This window comes from Dama dama, chromosome 18, assembly GCF_033118175.1.
Source record: "Dama dama isolate Ldn47 chromosome 18, ASM3311817v1, whole genome shotgun sequence".
Classification (NCBI taxonomy): Eukaryota; Metazoa; Chordata; class Mammalia; order Artiodactyla; family Cervidae; genus Dama; species Dama dama.
In genome coordinates this window covers 108,231,455-108,245,674 of record NC_083698.1, presented here as the reverse complement: position 1 = coordinate 108,245,674, position 14,220 = coordinate 108,231,455, and positions in this window count along the sequence as shown.

The following is a 14,220-nucleotide window of genomic DNA, read 5'->3' as shown; positions in this document are numbered from 1 at the left end:
GTTATGACTAACCTAGATAGCATATTAAAAAGCAGATACATTACTTTGCCAACAAATGTCCGTCTGGTCAAGGCTATGGCTTTTCCAGTGGTCATGTATGGATGTGAGAGTTGGACTGTGAAGAAAGCTGAGCGCTGAAAAATTGATGCTTTTGAACTGTGGTGTTGGAGAAGACTCTTGAGAGTCCCTTGGACTGCAAGGAGATCCAACCAGTCCATCCTGAAGGAGATCAGTCCTGGGTGTTCATTGGAAGGACTGATGCTGAAGCCGAAACTCCAATACTTTGGCCACCTCATGCGAAGAGTTGACTCATTGGAAAAGACCCTGATGCTGGGAGGGATTGGGGGCAGGAGGAGAAGGGGACGACAGAGGATGAGATGGCTGGATGGTATCACCAACTCAATGGGCATGAGTTTGAGCAAGCTCTGGGAGTTGGTGATGGACAGGTAGGCCTGGTGTGCTGCGATTCATGGGGTCACAAAGAGTCGGACATGACTGAGCGACTGAACTGAACTGAACTGAACTGAATCAAACATACAAGCTTTTGCATGGCAAAGGAAACCATAAACGAAAAGCCTACAGACTGGTAGAGAATATTTACCAACAATGTGATCAAAAAAGGCCTTAATTTCCAAAATATACAAACAGCACATATAATTCAATAACAATCAAAAAATGGGCAGACAACCTAAACAGACATTTCTCCAAAGAGGACATACAGATGGTATGAAAAGATGCTAACCATCACTAATTATTAGAGAAATGCAAATCAAAACTACAGTGAGGTATTGCCTCACCCAAGTCAGAATGGTCATCATCCAAAGTACAAAAAATGCCTGAGAGGGTGCAGAGACAAAGGGACTCAAACTGTCAGTGGGGATGCAATTGGTGCAGGCACTATGGAGAACAGTATGGAGGATCATTAACTAAAAATAGGGTTGCCATATGATCTTGCAATCCCACTCCTGGGCATATAGCCAGAAACTCTAATTAGAAAAGATGCATGTATCCCAGTGTTCATAGCAGCACTATTTCAATAGCCAAGACACAGGAAGCAGGGTAAACATTCATCAACAGATGAATGGATAAAGACGTGGTACAACAGAATATCACTCAGTCAAAAAAAAAAAAAATTATGCCATTTGCAGCAGCATGGATGAACCTAGAGATTATCATATAAGTCAGATAGAGATGGACAAATATGATACCACTTACTGTGGAATCTTTAAAAAAAAAAAAAAAGGTACAAACGTACTTATTTACGTCACAGAAACAGACTCACAGACATAGAAAATAAGTGCATGGTTACCAAAAGGTAAAGGGGGAGGGGTGGTGGAATTAGGAGTTTGGGATGAACAGATACACTGCTATATATAAAATAGGTAAACAACAAGGACCTACTATATAGCACAGGGAACTATATTCAATATCTTGTAACAACCTACAATGGAAAAAAACATAAAATATAGATCTGTATGGGTGTATATACATACATATATATATATATATATATATACACACACATATATATATATATAACTGAATTACTTTGCTGTATACCTAAAACTAACATTATAAATTTATAAACTATACTTCAATTGGAGCTTCCCTGATGGCTCAGACGGTAAAGCGTCTGCCCGCAATGCAGGAGACCCAGGTTTGATCCCAGGGTCAGGGAGATCCCCTGGAGAAGGAAATGGCAACCCACTCCAGTACTCCTTCATGGAAAATTCCATGGACGGAGGAGCCTGGTGGGCTATAGTCCATGGGGTCACAAAGAGTCGGACACGACTGAGTGACTTCACTTTCTTTGCATACTTCAATTAAAAAAGGAGAATACTTGGAGAAAGGGAAAAAGTCACAAAGCTGCTAGAACCCAGTTTTGAAACTCAAAGTATCTATCCTCAATCTGTCCTTGCTTGTGCAACACACGCAAATGTGCATAGATGGCACATGGTGTGTAGGAGGCACGCTCTGTGTCCTCTGCTTCAGAAGACAGTTTGGGTTCTTAAAAGAACCATGTCTCTTCCCACGAGGCACACTCGTGTCCTGTAGGTCTCTGACCCACCCCCGAGCGTACTTTTTTTGTTGGAGGGTTTTGAGTTGTGTGATCGGGCCAAGCACATCAGGGTGTGGAGCCTAAGGAAGCAGCCCCGTCTAGTGGTCAGGTTACAAGTAACCAAGTTCCATTATCCTTCGGTTTCCATCTAAGTATTATTTGTTCCCAGCAAATGATCAAGACTGGGTTACAGTAAACATGTTTCTGGGTGCCCTTCTAGAAACAAGGAAAAGTGGGACTTGAAGGCCAGGTGAAAGAAGGATTCTAAGGGGAAACATCTAAACAATTTGAGAGATGGAGCTCACCTTGGAAACCCTTGTACCAAGATGCTGACAGCACCTCCAGAGATTGGTATGAACAAAAGTGACTACTGTGAAAGCAACAGCATGTCGGAAACACTATGTCTGTTCCAGAAATGGAGGGCACCATTCTACTTTGTCTTCTGATCTCTAAGAAAAACCTACAGACATGTTGAGCTGATAACATTTCTCATGACTGTCTTAGAGAAACACCTTTGCATGGACAGACTGTCCACTTAGACCAGTGCTTCTCAATCCAGAGAGATGTCCATCCTAGAAGACATCTGGCAAAGTGCAGATGTTGTGGCTGTCACCACTGGGAGTAGAGAGAAGGGCTGTGTGTCACAAAACACCTCTCTGCACACGACAGCCGCCATGACGAAGAATATCCAGCCCAAGATGTCTGTAGTATTGAAGCTAGAAACTCTGCCCTAAAAAAAATCAGTATTTTCTTGGTATTTTGATTATATTTTTGAAATATAATCCTACCTGAATCCACCTGTCTTTGGAAGAAAAACCCAGCAGGTAGCCTTTCTGGGAGAGGAGACAACCAAAATAATACACAGGCGAATTCCATGGGTCCACATGACCCTCATCACAATTTCATTCTGAAGCATTTTCACCAAAAAAAGGGAATGTTTCTTTGCGTAATAGCAAGCACTCTAAGGGGAAAAGTGTTACCCATAGGGAAATGCTTGGAAAGTCAACTGTGCTCAGTTATCTTATTTTCATAAAGAAATGTAGAATAGGCTCCAAAATTGTTTATCATGTAAAAAATTTTACATGTGAAAATGTTAAAAAAAAAAAAAAGTTTTTTTTCACCTGCACAGCTGACAGAGTAAGTTCATGTGTGAAGCACACTTAAGGCAACTTCACCTGAAATTCCGTCTCAGTGTGAGTCACACCATCTTACTTCTTGGGCTAAACACACTGCATAGAACAATCACTCAGCTCTCAAAGCAAACTGAGGTTCCAACCTGCAGGGAGAAAATCAGACCCAGTTCTCTCTAGACATCTCTGCGCAGGAAGGGGGCCGACCTCCACACCTCACAGGTCAGGACCTGAAAACTCACTGAGACACCAGGCCTGACTCTTAATTCTGTGTCTCCCTTCGTGGAACACCTGCATCCCCATCGCCAGGTTTCCTTGGCAACCAGAGCCCTAGGGATACGGGGTTCTGGCACGCTGAAGACAGAGGCCTGGGGTCAGGGTCCTTCCTACCCGCCAAGGTCAGGACTCAAGCATCCTGCCCCTCTTGCTTCTCCCGGCCCTCAGGACACAGGACGGCAGAGAACATGGACCAGCGCTCCCAGGGGCCCCAACGCTCGTTGGCCACAGGCCGGGGGTTCCCCCTTGCTCATTCCAGTGACCCACTGGTCCTGGGAGCACTTGAAAGAGAAATGCATTCCACCATCTAGGGGCAAATCCGTCCCCTCCCAGCTGGGGCCTGTTCCCTCCACCTCCTCCTGGCTCCAGGGCCCAGGGTCCAACACCGGAGGCCTCAGTCTCCCACATCGGCGCACCTGAGGCTCTGGCCACCCTCTCAACTCGCTGCCCACATCCAGGCTGCCCAATTCGTGGGCTCGGCGGCCAGGGGCCGGGGGTGCAGGGGCTCCCTGTGGGGAGTGGCACCCTCACTCCATCACCGCCCGGAAGCCCCCACCCACACCCCGCCCCCTGCGCACAGACATGCCTCCGGTCACGTCCCACGAAGACATCACACAACGGCAGCATTCCTGACACTTTCCGGGCGCAGTCAGGTCCATAAACCCCAGACCCTTCCGACATTCATCCATCACAATGCTCACACTGCCATCTTCACCCAAACCTCTGTTCACCTCATTTCACTGCTCAGAAACCATCAGCCCCCTACCCCCACCCCCCACAGCCTGCAGGGTCCAGCTGGGCCTCCTCGGTGCCGATGGGGCCCCTCCCACACCTGTCCACCTGGAGACGGCAGGCTCCTCTCTCCAGGCGCTCACCAAACGCTGCCTCCTCCGTGAAACCTCCCAGGACTCTCCCCACCCGCCAACAGCCACCTTCTGCCTCCCGCCTCACTTGACCCAGGATACGCTGAGAGCTCTGCATCTGAGTTTCTGCAGTGTCCTGCCTCCTTTCCAGAAAGCAGGGAGCAGGCTTGGGCCCACCTGAGGTCCACAGGCTGCTATAAAAATCCCTCAGGGCTCCGAGTCCTGTTCCCCCTCTGCAGAGATAAATACATGTTATAAATACATAAACCCACTGAGAGGGATAAATACATGTGTACACAGGGCTAGGAGGAAGGGCGCTCCCAAAAGCTCAAGGACTATGTAAAGTCAGATCCAGATGCTATTGCAGTCGCCACAGTGGTTGCCTGGGTCCCTGGGAAGGTAACAACACCCTATTTGTCTCTCCGTTCGCTTATCCTGGCGAGTCACTGGCACCTGGGAGGTGCTTCCTGAATGTTCCTCCGATGTTTGATGAATGGTTGGTAAAGGCCAGTACTCGACTAGGATCGTGGGCTGGTGTTGTGCTCTGCTCACAAAAGCTCTTCTCTCTAAACTGCGGGTTTCCTTGGTAAAGTTAGAGAGATGCCATAGAAGATGGAGAGCCATCCCCACACACTCAGAGGCAGCCCTCCCCTCTGCCTTGACAGTGAAAATCACTCAGTCGTGTCCGACTCTTTGCGACCCCATGGACAATACAGTCCATGGAGTTCTCCAAGCCAGAATACTGGAATGGGTTGCCATTCCCGTCTCCAGGGGATCTTCCCAACCCAGGGATCGAACCCGGGTCTCCTGCATTGCAGGCAGATTCTTTATCAGCTGAGTCACCAGGGAAGCCCCCTCCTCTGCCTTAAGCTGCAGAATTTGAGGGCCGACATGGAGAAGGAAATGGCAACCCACTCCAGTATTCTTGCCTGGAGAATCCCATGGACAGAGGAGCCTGGTGGGCTACAGTCCCTGGGGTTGCAAGGAGTTGGACATGACTTAGCGACTAAACCACCACCACCTCTGTGGGGCTTCCAGAAGAAGCTGCGGAAGGAAGGATCCCGAAGATATGGGCCTTCCTCCATTTCCATCACTAAGGGCACCTCCTTATCAGAGGGGTGGGTTTGGATGCTCGTGTACCCCCAGACAGCACCCAAGGTCAGAGGAGAGAGCTGCCCTCCGGGGACAGGGTACCAGAGGCCACAGCGGTCAGGGGCATGGAACACAATGGACCCGAGTGAAGGAGAATGAGGAAAGGACACCAGCACCCGCTCAGACAGGAAAATGAGACTGTCCTCAGGAGCTGGGAGTGGATGGAACAGACCAGAAGGAGGTGAGTTTAGGGCCAGCCCCCTCCCCTCCAGAGAAGGTGCAGAGGATCCAGTGACCCTCTGGCAAACTGGGAGCAGCCACTTGGTGATATTTTGAGAATTCGAGGCACCATCTTTCTTTGCCCCTTTTCTGTTTGGCCAGCTCAAACAATTTCCAGAAACCAAAAGGCACTGTTTAAGGAACAGCTGCAGATGAGTCCCAATAGGAAGTGTGGTGTGGAAGGAGGGACCCGGGAGCAGAGCGGCCCCCGGTTTGCAGGTTTCCAGGAAGCCGGCCTGGGGAGAGGGCCACGTCATCCCTGGTACTTTGCAGGACCACGGTGAAGAGGAGAGGCGCTTCGTCCTGATCGACAGAGCGGCAGCATTAATTCATTTACTTGGCAACAGCTGCGCTGGGCACGGGGCACTTGCCTGGGCCACACCCGTGACCGACATCCTTCTGGTCTGTTCCATCCACTCCCAGCTCCTGAGGACAGTTTCGTTTTCCTGTCTGAGTGGTTGCTGGTGTCCTTTCCTCATTCTCCTTCACTCAGGGCCATTGTGTTCCCTGCTCCTGGCCCACTGTGCCCTCCAGTACCCTGTCCCGTGAGGGCAACAAATCCCTTGGACCCTCCTGGGGGCGGGGGGTGGTGAAAGGAAGGAGAGCAGCATTGGGGGTCTTAGGGTTCTTGTTCTAGCTGCTTTCTCTCCCTGGAACCCCCACCCCAGATTCCAGCTCACCGGATTCCCTCACGGCTTCAGTTGTGCTGACATCTCACCCTCTTTGGTGAGGCCTGTTTTGACCACGTTCTATTAATAATTATGAGCAATACAAATAATAACGCAAAGCACATCAGCGACAGGAGAGCCAGCAAGGAGCTTACATGTTTCTCCTATGAGCACAGTCCCACACACCATCGGAAGCTGGTCTGCATCAACACAGAAAAATTCACGGGCCCAAGTTCATACTGCTTCAGATTCGAGGATGTTGAGGTTGGATAACAGTCTTGTGTAGTTCCAAAGCCCGTGTCCTGAAACCTGGTTCTCAACAGCTGTCGTGGGGGAACTACGTTCCCCAGGAGGGTCTGCTGAAGTCCTCACCTTCAGGACCTGCAAATAGGACCTCACTGGGAAGCAGAGTCTTTGCAGATGTCACCAAGTGGAGCAGGGTGGGCCCTAATCCTATCCTATGGCTGGTGACATCATGAGACGTGACACAGAGACAGACGCATCGACAGGCCAGGCCAGGTGAGAGCAGACTGATGCGTACGACAGAGCTAGGTGCTTAGTTATGTGTTTGAAATGTTCCATACTAGTTGTTCTTAAAAATTTACAAGATGTTTTACAAAATTAAAGTTATCTTTCCTTTTAAAGTAGTTTTATCTTAACCTAGACATATTAAAATTAAAGTAAGTGATAGGAGATATATAGCTGAGAATTAAAAAGCAGACAAAGCAGACACGCGATTTTTCAGACAGAGATTCATTCGATTTCCCGGTACTTTGACATGCCTTCATTAGAAGCAGGCCATGCATGCTACTTCCTGTTATTAGTACATTCAAAGTTGTCACTCAAAAGTAACCATGTTATTGATTCCAGACAACTTAACACAATGTGATGAATAATTTAGGTTTGTTCATTATACACATGCACCTGAAAGTTCTATTTATTATGCTATAAATTCGTTGATCCCAATGCTCTTTTTTGAAATAGGTTTTAAGAAGCAGAAACAGTTTTTAAAAGAGAACAGAACGTACTTTCCTCTATTATTTGCAAATTGTCTTTGAGAAGAATGCTCCCACCTCTGTTTGTGAAACAGAAATGAAGGTGTAAGATCATGGGGAGCACGCCTTGCAGGGAAGTGAAATGATGGGAAACGGCCGCCCGCCCCGCCCCCAAGTTCATCAGCAACCTCCAACCCTCCTGATGGTCCATGATCATTTTCAGGTGGTGGGTCACTGACCAGGGAAGCAACCTTCCTCCTCCCCCAGCCCCGGGCCTAGGGCCCTGTGAGCCTCCCAGGGGTGGCTAGCCCACAGCCTCACAGCCCCCGCTGTCTGACCCTCCTGACTCCCTGCCCTCCTGGTCCAGCCTAGATCCCACCCAGACACCACCAACGCGATGCCCTTCTCCTGAAAGACCGCAGCTCTGGATGGCCACACGCACCGTCTTGGCTGGCCTCACCCATCACTTCTTCATTTGCTTAGATTTCCATCCCCTGTCATTAATTCAGCTCCCAAACTCTCAGCAAGAAGGACTTGTCTCTTCACACAGAGTTCAGAAACATGCCATAACCCATTTGTTTCTTTGTCCTTAGGGTCAGCTCTCCTCAGCTGGCCATCCTCCTGCTCAAAGGGACCAGTGACTTTTCTAGGTCCACTGTCCAGCCAGATGCTTGTCCGTTTTATTAGTTCTTCCCCAAACCAACATCTTCCTTTGTTGGTAATATTTAATTTTTGCTTTGTATATTTTTAATTCCAGCTTTTGATTTTTCCTTCCTTCTGATTTCCTTGAGTTTATTGTGTTCTTATTCTAAGTTGTTATCCTAAACTCATTAATATTCAGCCTTTTTTGCTGTTCTAATGTAAGCATTTAAGGTTAAAAATTTCCCTTTTATGGCATCCCATAAGCCTTGATTTTAGCGGTTTTTGTAGCACGTCTATTATCAGTTTAAATATTTTCTAATTTCCTTTTTTATTTCTTTTTGAACCATGATGTATATAGAAGTCTGTTTCCTGTTCCCCAAATGTGTGGGGTTCTCTCTGTTTTTGTTGCTGACTTCCAACTTAACTGCACTGTGATCAAAGAATATGGCCAATGAGAGAAATTCTTGAACATCTGTTGACTTGTTTCATGACATGAGACATGGCTTCATAAATGGCTTGAATGTATTTCTTTTCATTTGTTGAGAGCAATGTCTGATAAATGGGCATTATACAAGTTTGTTAATTCTGCTCCTCAAATCTTTCCTCTCCAAAAAAAAAAAAAAACTTTCCTCTCCTGCTTTTTAAAAACTATTTCACCTACCAATTACTGAAAGGTATTAAAATATGCTATATGATTTCCTTCTCTCCTTGTAGTTTTGTCAAGTTTTGCTTAATATATTTTGAATGAATAAAATGTTATTGCTTATAGAAGTTTGGAATCATGATATGTTTCTAAGTATTTAAACCTTTTATAATTATTTAGAGACTCTCTATTCACAGTAATGGTTTTGCTTTAAAACCTAATTTTTTTTAATCAATACAGCTTCACAAGTTTTCATTTGGTCAATGTTTGGTATATCCTTTGTAACATTTACTTTCAATTTTTTGTATATTCTAGATATTTCTCTTGTAATCATCACATGGATAGATTTTTTTTAAATCCATTCTGTCAATTTTTGTCTTCAGAACAATTTTTTACCCATTTGTTGTAATTACTGATATATTTGGTTTTGGTTTTATGTTTTCTATTTGCATGGCCTTATTTTATGTGTCCTTTTCCCTATTTTATTTTCTCTCATTCCACTCCATTTCTTATCCCATTTTCTCCTTCTACTATTTGGAATTTTTGCATATTTCAGCACTCTCTCAGATAAATAGGAATTTTTCAGACACTTAATTATCATACGATTATCTCAACTGAACATAATTAACAAAATCCCTTACTATCACATAATACCCTCTGTTCTCAAACATCGCCAAAGCAACATACATTTAGTATGTTCAAATCAGGATGTAAACAAGATCCATATGTTGGAGTTGGCTAATTTCTCTCTCCACTTTTTTAATCTGTATGTGTGTGTTCAGTCTCTTCAGTCGTGTCCAACTCTTTGAGACGCTATGGACTGTGGCCTGCCAGGCTCCTCTGTCCATGGAATTCTCCAGGCAGAATACTGGAGTGGGTTGCCATGTCCTCCTCCAGGGGATCCTCCTGACCCAGGAATCAAACCTGCGTCTCCTGCATTGCAGGAGGATTCTTTACCCACTTGAGCCACCTGGGAAGCCCGTTTTAATCTGTAAGAGTTTCTCTACCCCGCTCCCTTTTTCCAGGTCACTTGGTTGTTGAAGGAATCAGGAGGCTTATCCCATAGATATCTGCACACTCTGGATTGCTGAAGCTTCACTGATGGATTGCTGATGCTTCATTTAACATGTTCCTCTAACCTGACTTGGGGCTTCTTCAGACTCAGGTTTAATTTTTAAGCAAACACATTTCAAACATGGGACTTGTACTTTCTACTACAAGTCAATCAGATGTTGTGTGTTTCCTGCCATGATGCGATTCAGCATACAAGTCAGAAAGCAAATGCCACTCAGAAATAATAGGGTCAAAAAGCCTCAGAAATATTACACAGATGCTCCAGTCTGGCATAAATACAAAAAAATTCACATTCCAGAATCTTTAGTCTTATTTTAGACCATCCATTTTCATCTTCCATTTATTTGAAAATAATTAAATGAGAATCATATTAATGGGGCTTCCCTGGTGGCTCAGTGGTCAAGAATCCACCTTCTGATGCAGGAGACATGGATTTGATTCCTGATCGAGGAAGATCCCACATGCTGTGGAGCAACTAAGCCTGTGAGCCGCAACTATCAAGCCTTGCTCTGGAGCCAGGGAGCCGCAACTAGTGAAGCCTGCGCACTCCAGGGCCCGAGGTCCAAAACGAGAGAAGAGGAGCCCCTGCACACACACACCGCAACTAGAGTCGCCCCTGCTCACCGCGACAGGGGAGCCCGCACAGCGACGAAGACCCAGTGCAGCCAAAAAATCAATACATAATTTTTTTAAAAAAGAATCATATTTAAAAAGAAATGTTTCTTTTGTGAAATAGGATCAAAATGTTCCTATGTGTTCTGTAAAAGGGAAAAGTATGACCACATAATGCTAAGACTTATCAGTCCATCTTATCAAAGGTCCACCGAGTCAAGGTTATGGTTTTTCCAGTGGTCATGTATGGATGTGACAGTTGGACTGCAAAGAAAGCTGAGCGCCAAAGAATTGATGCTTTTGAACTGTGGTGTTGGAGAAGACTCTTGAGAGTCCCTTGGACTGCAAGGAGATCCAACCAGTCCATCCCAAAGGAGATCAGTTCTGAATATTCATTGGAAGGACTAATGCTGAAGCTGAAACTCCAATACTTTGGCCACCTGATGCAAAGAACCGACTCACTGGAAGAGACCCTGATGCTGGGAAAGATTGAAGACAGGAGGAGAAGGGGACGACAGAAGATGAGATGGTTAGATGGCATCACCGACCTGATGGACATGAGTTTGAGCAAGCTCCAGGAGTTGGTGATGGACAGGGAGGCGTGGCGTGCTGCAGTCCATGGGGTCGCAAAGAGTTGGACACAACTGAGTGACTGAACTGAATTGATCAGTCCAGCAGCTAGCATAAACTTCTACTTTTTGCTCTTTGGAGGTAGGAAAATTTAAACATTTTAAAAGATGACACAAAAATGATTAAAATACATATATTTTATTATAATTTGGTAAAGTGGGTTTTAAGTGCCATTTTGAACAATGCACACTATTAAAGAAATATCAAGTTTTGCCTTTGAATTTTATCCAACATATGCTGAAAATTTGGGCGGCTTAAGACATTTTTTTCAGCTATATTGAATAGAATCAGCTTACCTATCATACTGCTTTGGCTATTTACAGTTCTTTTCTTTCCATTTTATGAGACACTGAGAGATGAGTATTGAGAGCAGCTGAAAAGAATTCTGTTCTGATAAACTGTTTTTCAAAGCTGGTTTTTACATATACTCTTTCCGATCAATGCTCTCTTTGCTTTGCTCTCATGAAACTTTCCCTCAAAATGGATCTATATTGACAACCACCCAGGGACAGAAGAAGGAAATAAATGAAAGTTATCATTCTCTCCACCCCTTTCTACTCTATTCCTGAATATCTCAACTGGGGCCGAAACACCTCCCTTCTGACCCCAGGCTTCAACCTTAACATAAATGTGTCTAAGAAGGAAGAATATAGGAAACCCCAGGGGCTTGTGCTGTTTCCATTAATCACTCAAGGAGTTCTACCCTTTATCTGGCAGCCTTTGGTTGTACAGATCTATCCAGTGATGGTGAGTAATCCTGACTGCCTCCACTATTTACCCAATTTACAAAAATTACTTAAATGGGGAAGGGAAATCACAAGTGGAAAAAAAAAAAACTGCAAAGCTAAAGTTACAAAATGACAATTGTCATAATTTGCTGAATGAAACTCTACTTACACAACCTGAAACTTGAAAAGTCACAAGTTAACCATAATTTCTAAGATAAACCCTCCACTTTTCCAGAATTTATGTACGCCTGCCCCCTGATATTTTTCAAGACCACATTCCTTGATATTTTTCAGGGACTGAAAAGACATATTTTTCAAGATCTGGCCCCTCAGCCTCTCCCTCTGTAAGTATTATGATTAAATACTGACAACAGGCAACTCTGTTCCAAGTTCACTCAAGGACATGAGAGCTGCTCCTGAGAACCAGTCAGTTAAGAAGCAAAGGGCTTGCCTTTTGTCCTGGGCTCCTCAGAAAAGCTCCAGGCAGGCTGATCACCTTGGTGACAGGTTCCAATGACAGGTGAGACGGAGGGAGACCCCCACCCTGCTCAGCCGGCTCTGGGAGACAGCGCCGCTCGCCTCTGACTGAGCGGGACCCTGAGGGGCCTTCCCGGGACAGGCCGGCCCATCCCCTCTGCCGGAACACCTCTCTAAAGGACGGGCCTAACAGGACCTGATGCTCATGGCTTCAGTTGCTCCACAGGTGTGAAAACCCCACCAAATGAAGACGTTAACTACTTGAGGACCAGGAGCACCCAGCTCCCAGCTCTCTGGAGCCCAAGGACTGATCCTGTTAACCCTTGTGACACCACCCTGTGTGACCTCCCTATCAGCCAGTCAGAAGCTTGTGTATGAACTGATCCCAGACTCTAAGACCCTCCTTCCTCACCTGGCTTTTATTTATTTTTTAAAATTATTTAGTTGGCTGCACCAAGTCTTAGTTGCAGCATGCAAGACCTTCTGTAGCTGCATCCTGAAGAAATGCAGCCTGTGAGCTCTTCCTTGCAGCGTGTGGGATCTAGTTCCCTGACCAGGGATCCAACCCGAGCTCCCTCCATCAGGAGTTTTAGTCCTAACCGCAGGACCGCCAGGGAAGTCCCTCAGTTCACTTCAGTTCAGTCGCTCAGTCGTGTCCGACTCTTCGTGACCCCATGAACCACAGCACATCAGGCCTTCCTGTCCATCACCAACTCCCGGAGTCCACCCAAACCCATGTCCATTGAGTCGGTGATGCCATCCAACCATCTCATGCTCTGTCATCCCCTTCTCCTCCCGCTTTCAAACTTTCCCAGCATCAGGGTCTTTTCAAATGAGTCAGCTGTTCGCATCAGGTGGCCAAAGTATTGGAGTTTCAGCTTCAACATCAGTCCTTCACTTGGCTTTAAAAAAAAAAATGCTTTGCTGAAATCTTTCAGGGAGCTCTGGGCTTTCTAGGGCATGAGCCATCCGTCTCCTTGCCTGGCCCTACAGTAAACCTCTCTCTACTCCAGCCTGCAATGCTTTGGCGTGTTTGTTCTCACACTCCCACCCGGGTTCTGCTGCCCTCTAAGTTGCACTCTTCTACCTGTGGCACCCCTCTCTGCTGCATGGTCTTCAGCGGCTTATGGCTCCTGTTTCCCTGTGTCTTTCGGCTTCTACCCTGCTTCCAACTTGACACATCTTACGTGCAAGCCCCGAGCAGCTGGGACCACTGAGCCAATCAACAGTACAGCTCACCCTTTGGAGCAGAGCCCTGAGCAGGCCACCCTTGGCTCACGTGCTTGTCCTGACCCAGCCAGTGCCGGACCAAAACCATCCCGTCACAGACCATGCCACCCTGTGAAGGAAGAAACCCTCCAGCAGGGCCCTGTGGGTGTGAAAAGCCTTCCAAGGTCTCCCCTGAAAGCAGCTGTGGAATTAAACCAGTGAGCATCCTGCTGGCCTGCTCAGGAGAGTTGAAAATAAAACTATCCTGTTCAGACAATGTTCTAACGTAATGACTTTGATCTAATATTAGCTCAAGTTACTAATGAGTTCCTACATTTCAGCAAATGCTGAGACAAAGCTATACTCCAAATCAGGATGGGCTATTTCAGTTCAGGATTTAGGTACTGTTAGGTCAAGTTCTGTAAGGTAACACTGTTGTTCAACCGGGGCACAAAGCTTATTCCCAAAATTCTCCTACTTGAATATTTTTACTGTTTAGTATGGTATACTAAACGACACATTTTCTTGAACTCTTGACAGCTGGCTAATTTTATGCTTGCATTAATCTTAAAAACTATAATTCTCATGGAAGGAAATTCACAGCCAAATTTTCTCACACACCATCAATTCAAGCTTCTTTCTTGTCATTTATCTGGGCACATCACCTTTTCTACTTTTTTTATTTATTTTTTAACTTCCAACCCATTTTGTAAGTTTCCTGTCTGACCCTGACCTTGGTCATGCTGACCATCCCCCTAACAAAGGAAACTTCTGAACCAAGCCTGGCGCTGCCCATCTCAGGGAAGACCTCTGTCTAGCACGCTCCAGTCAGATCTCTTTCTT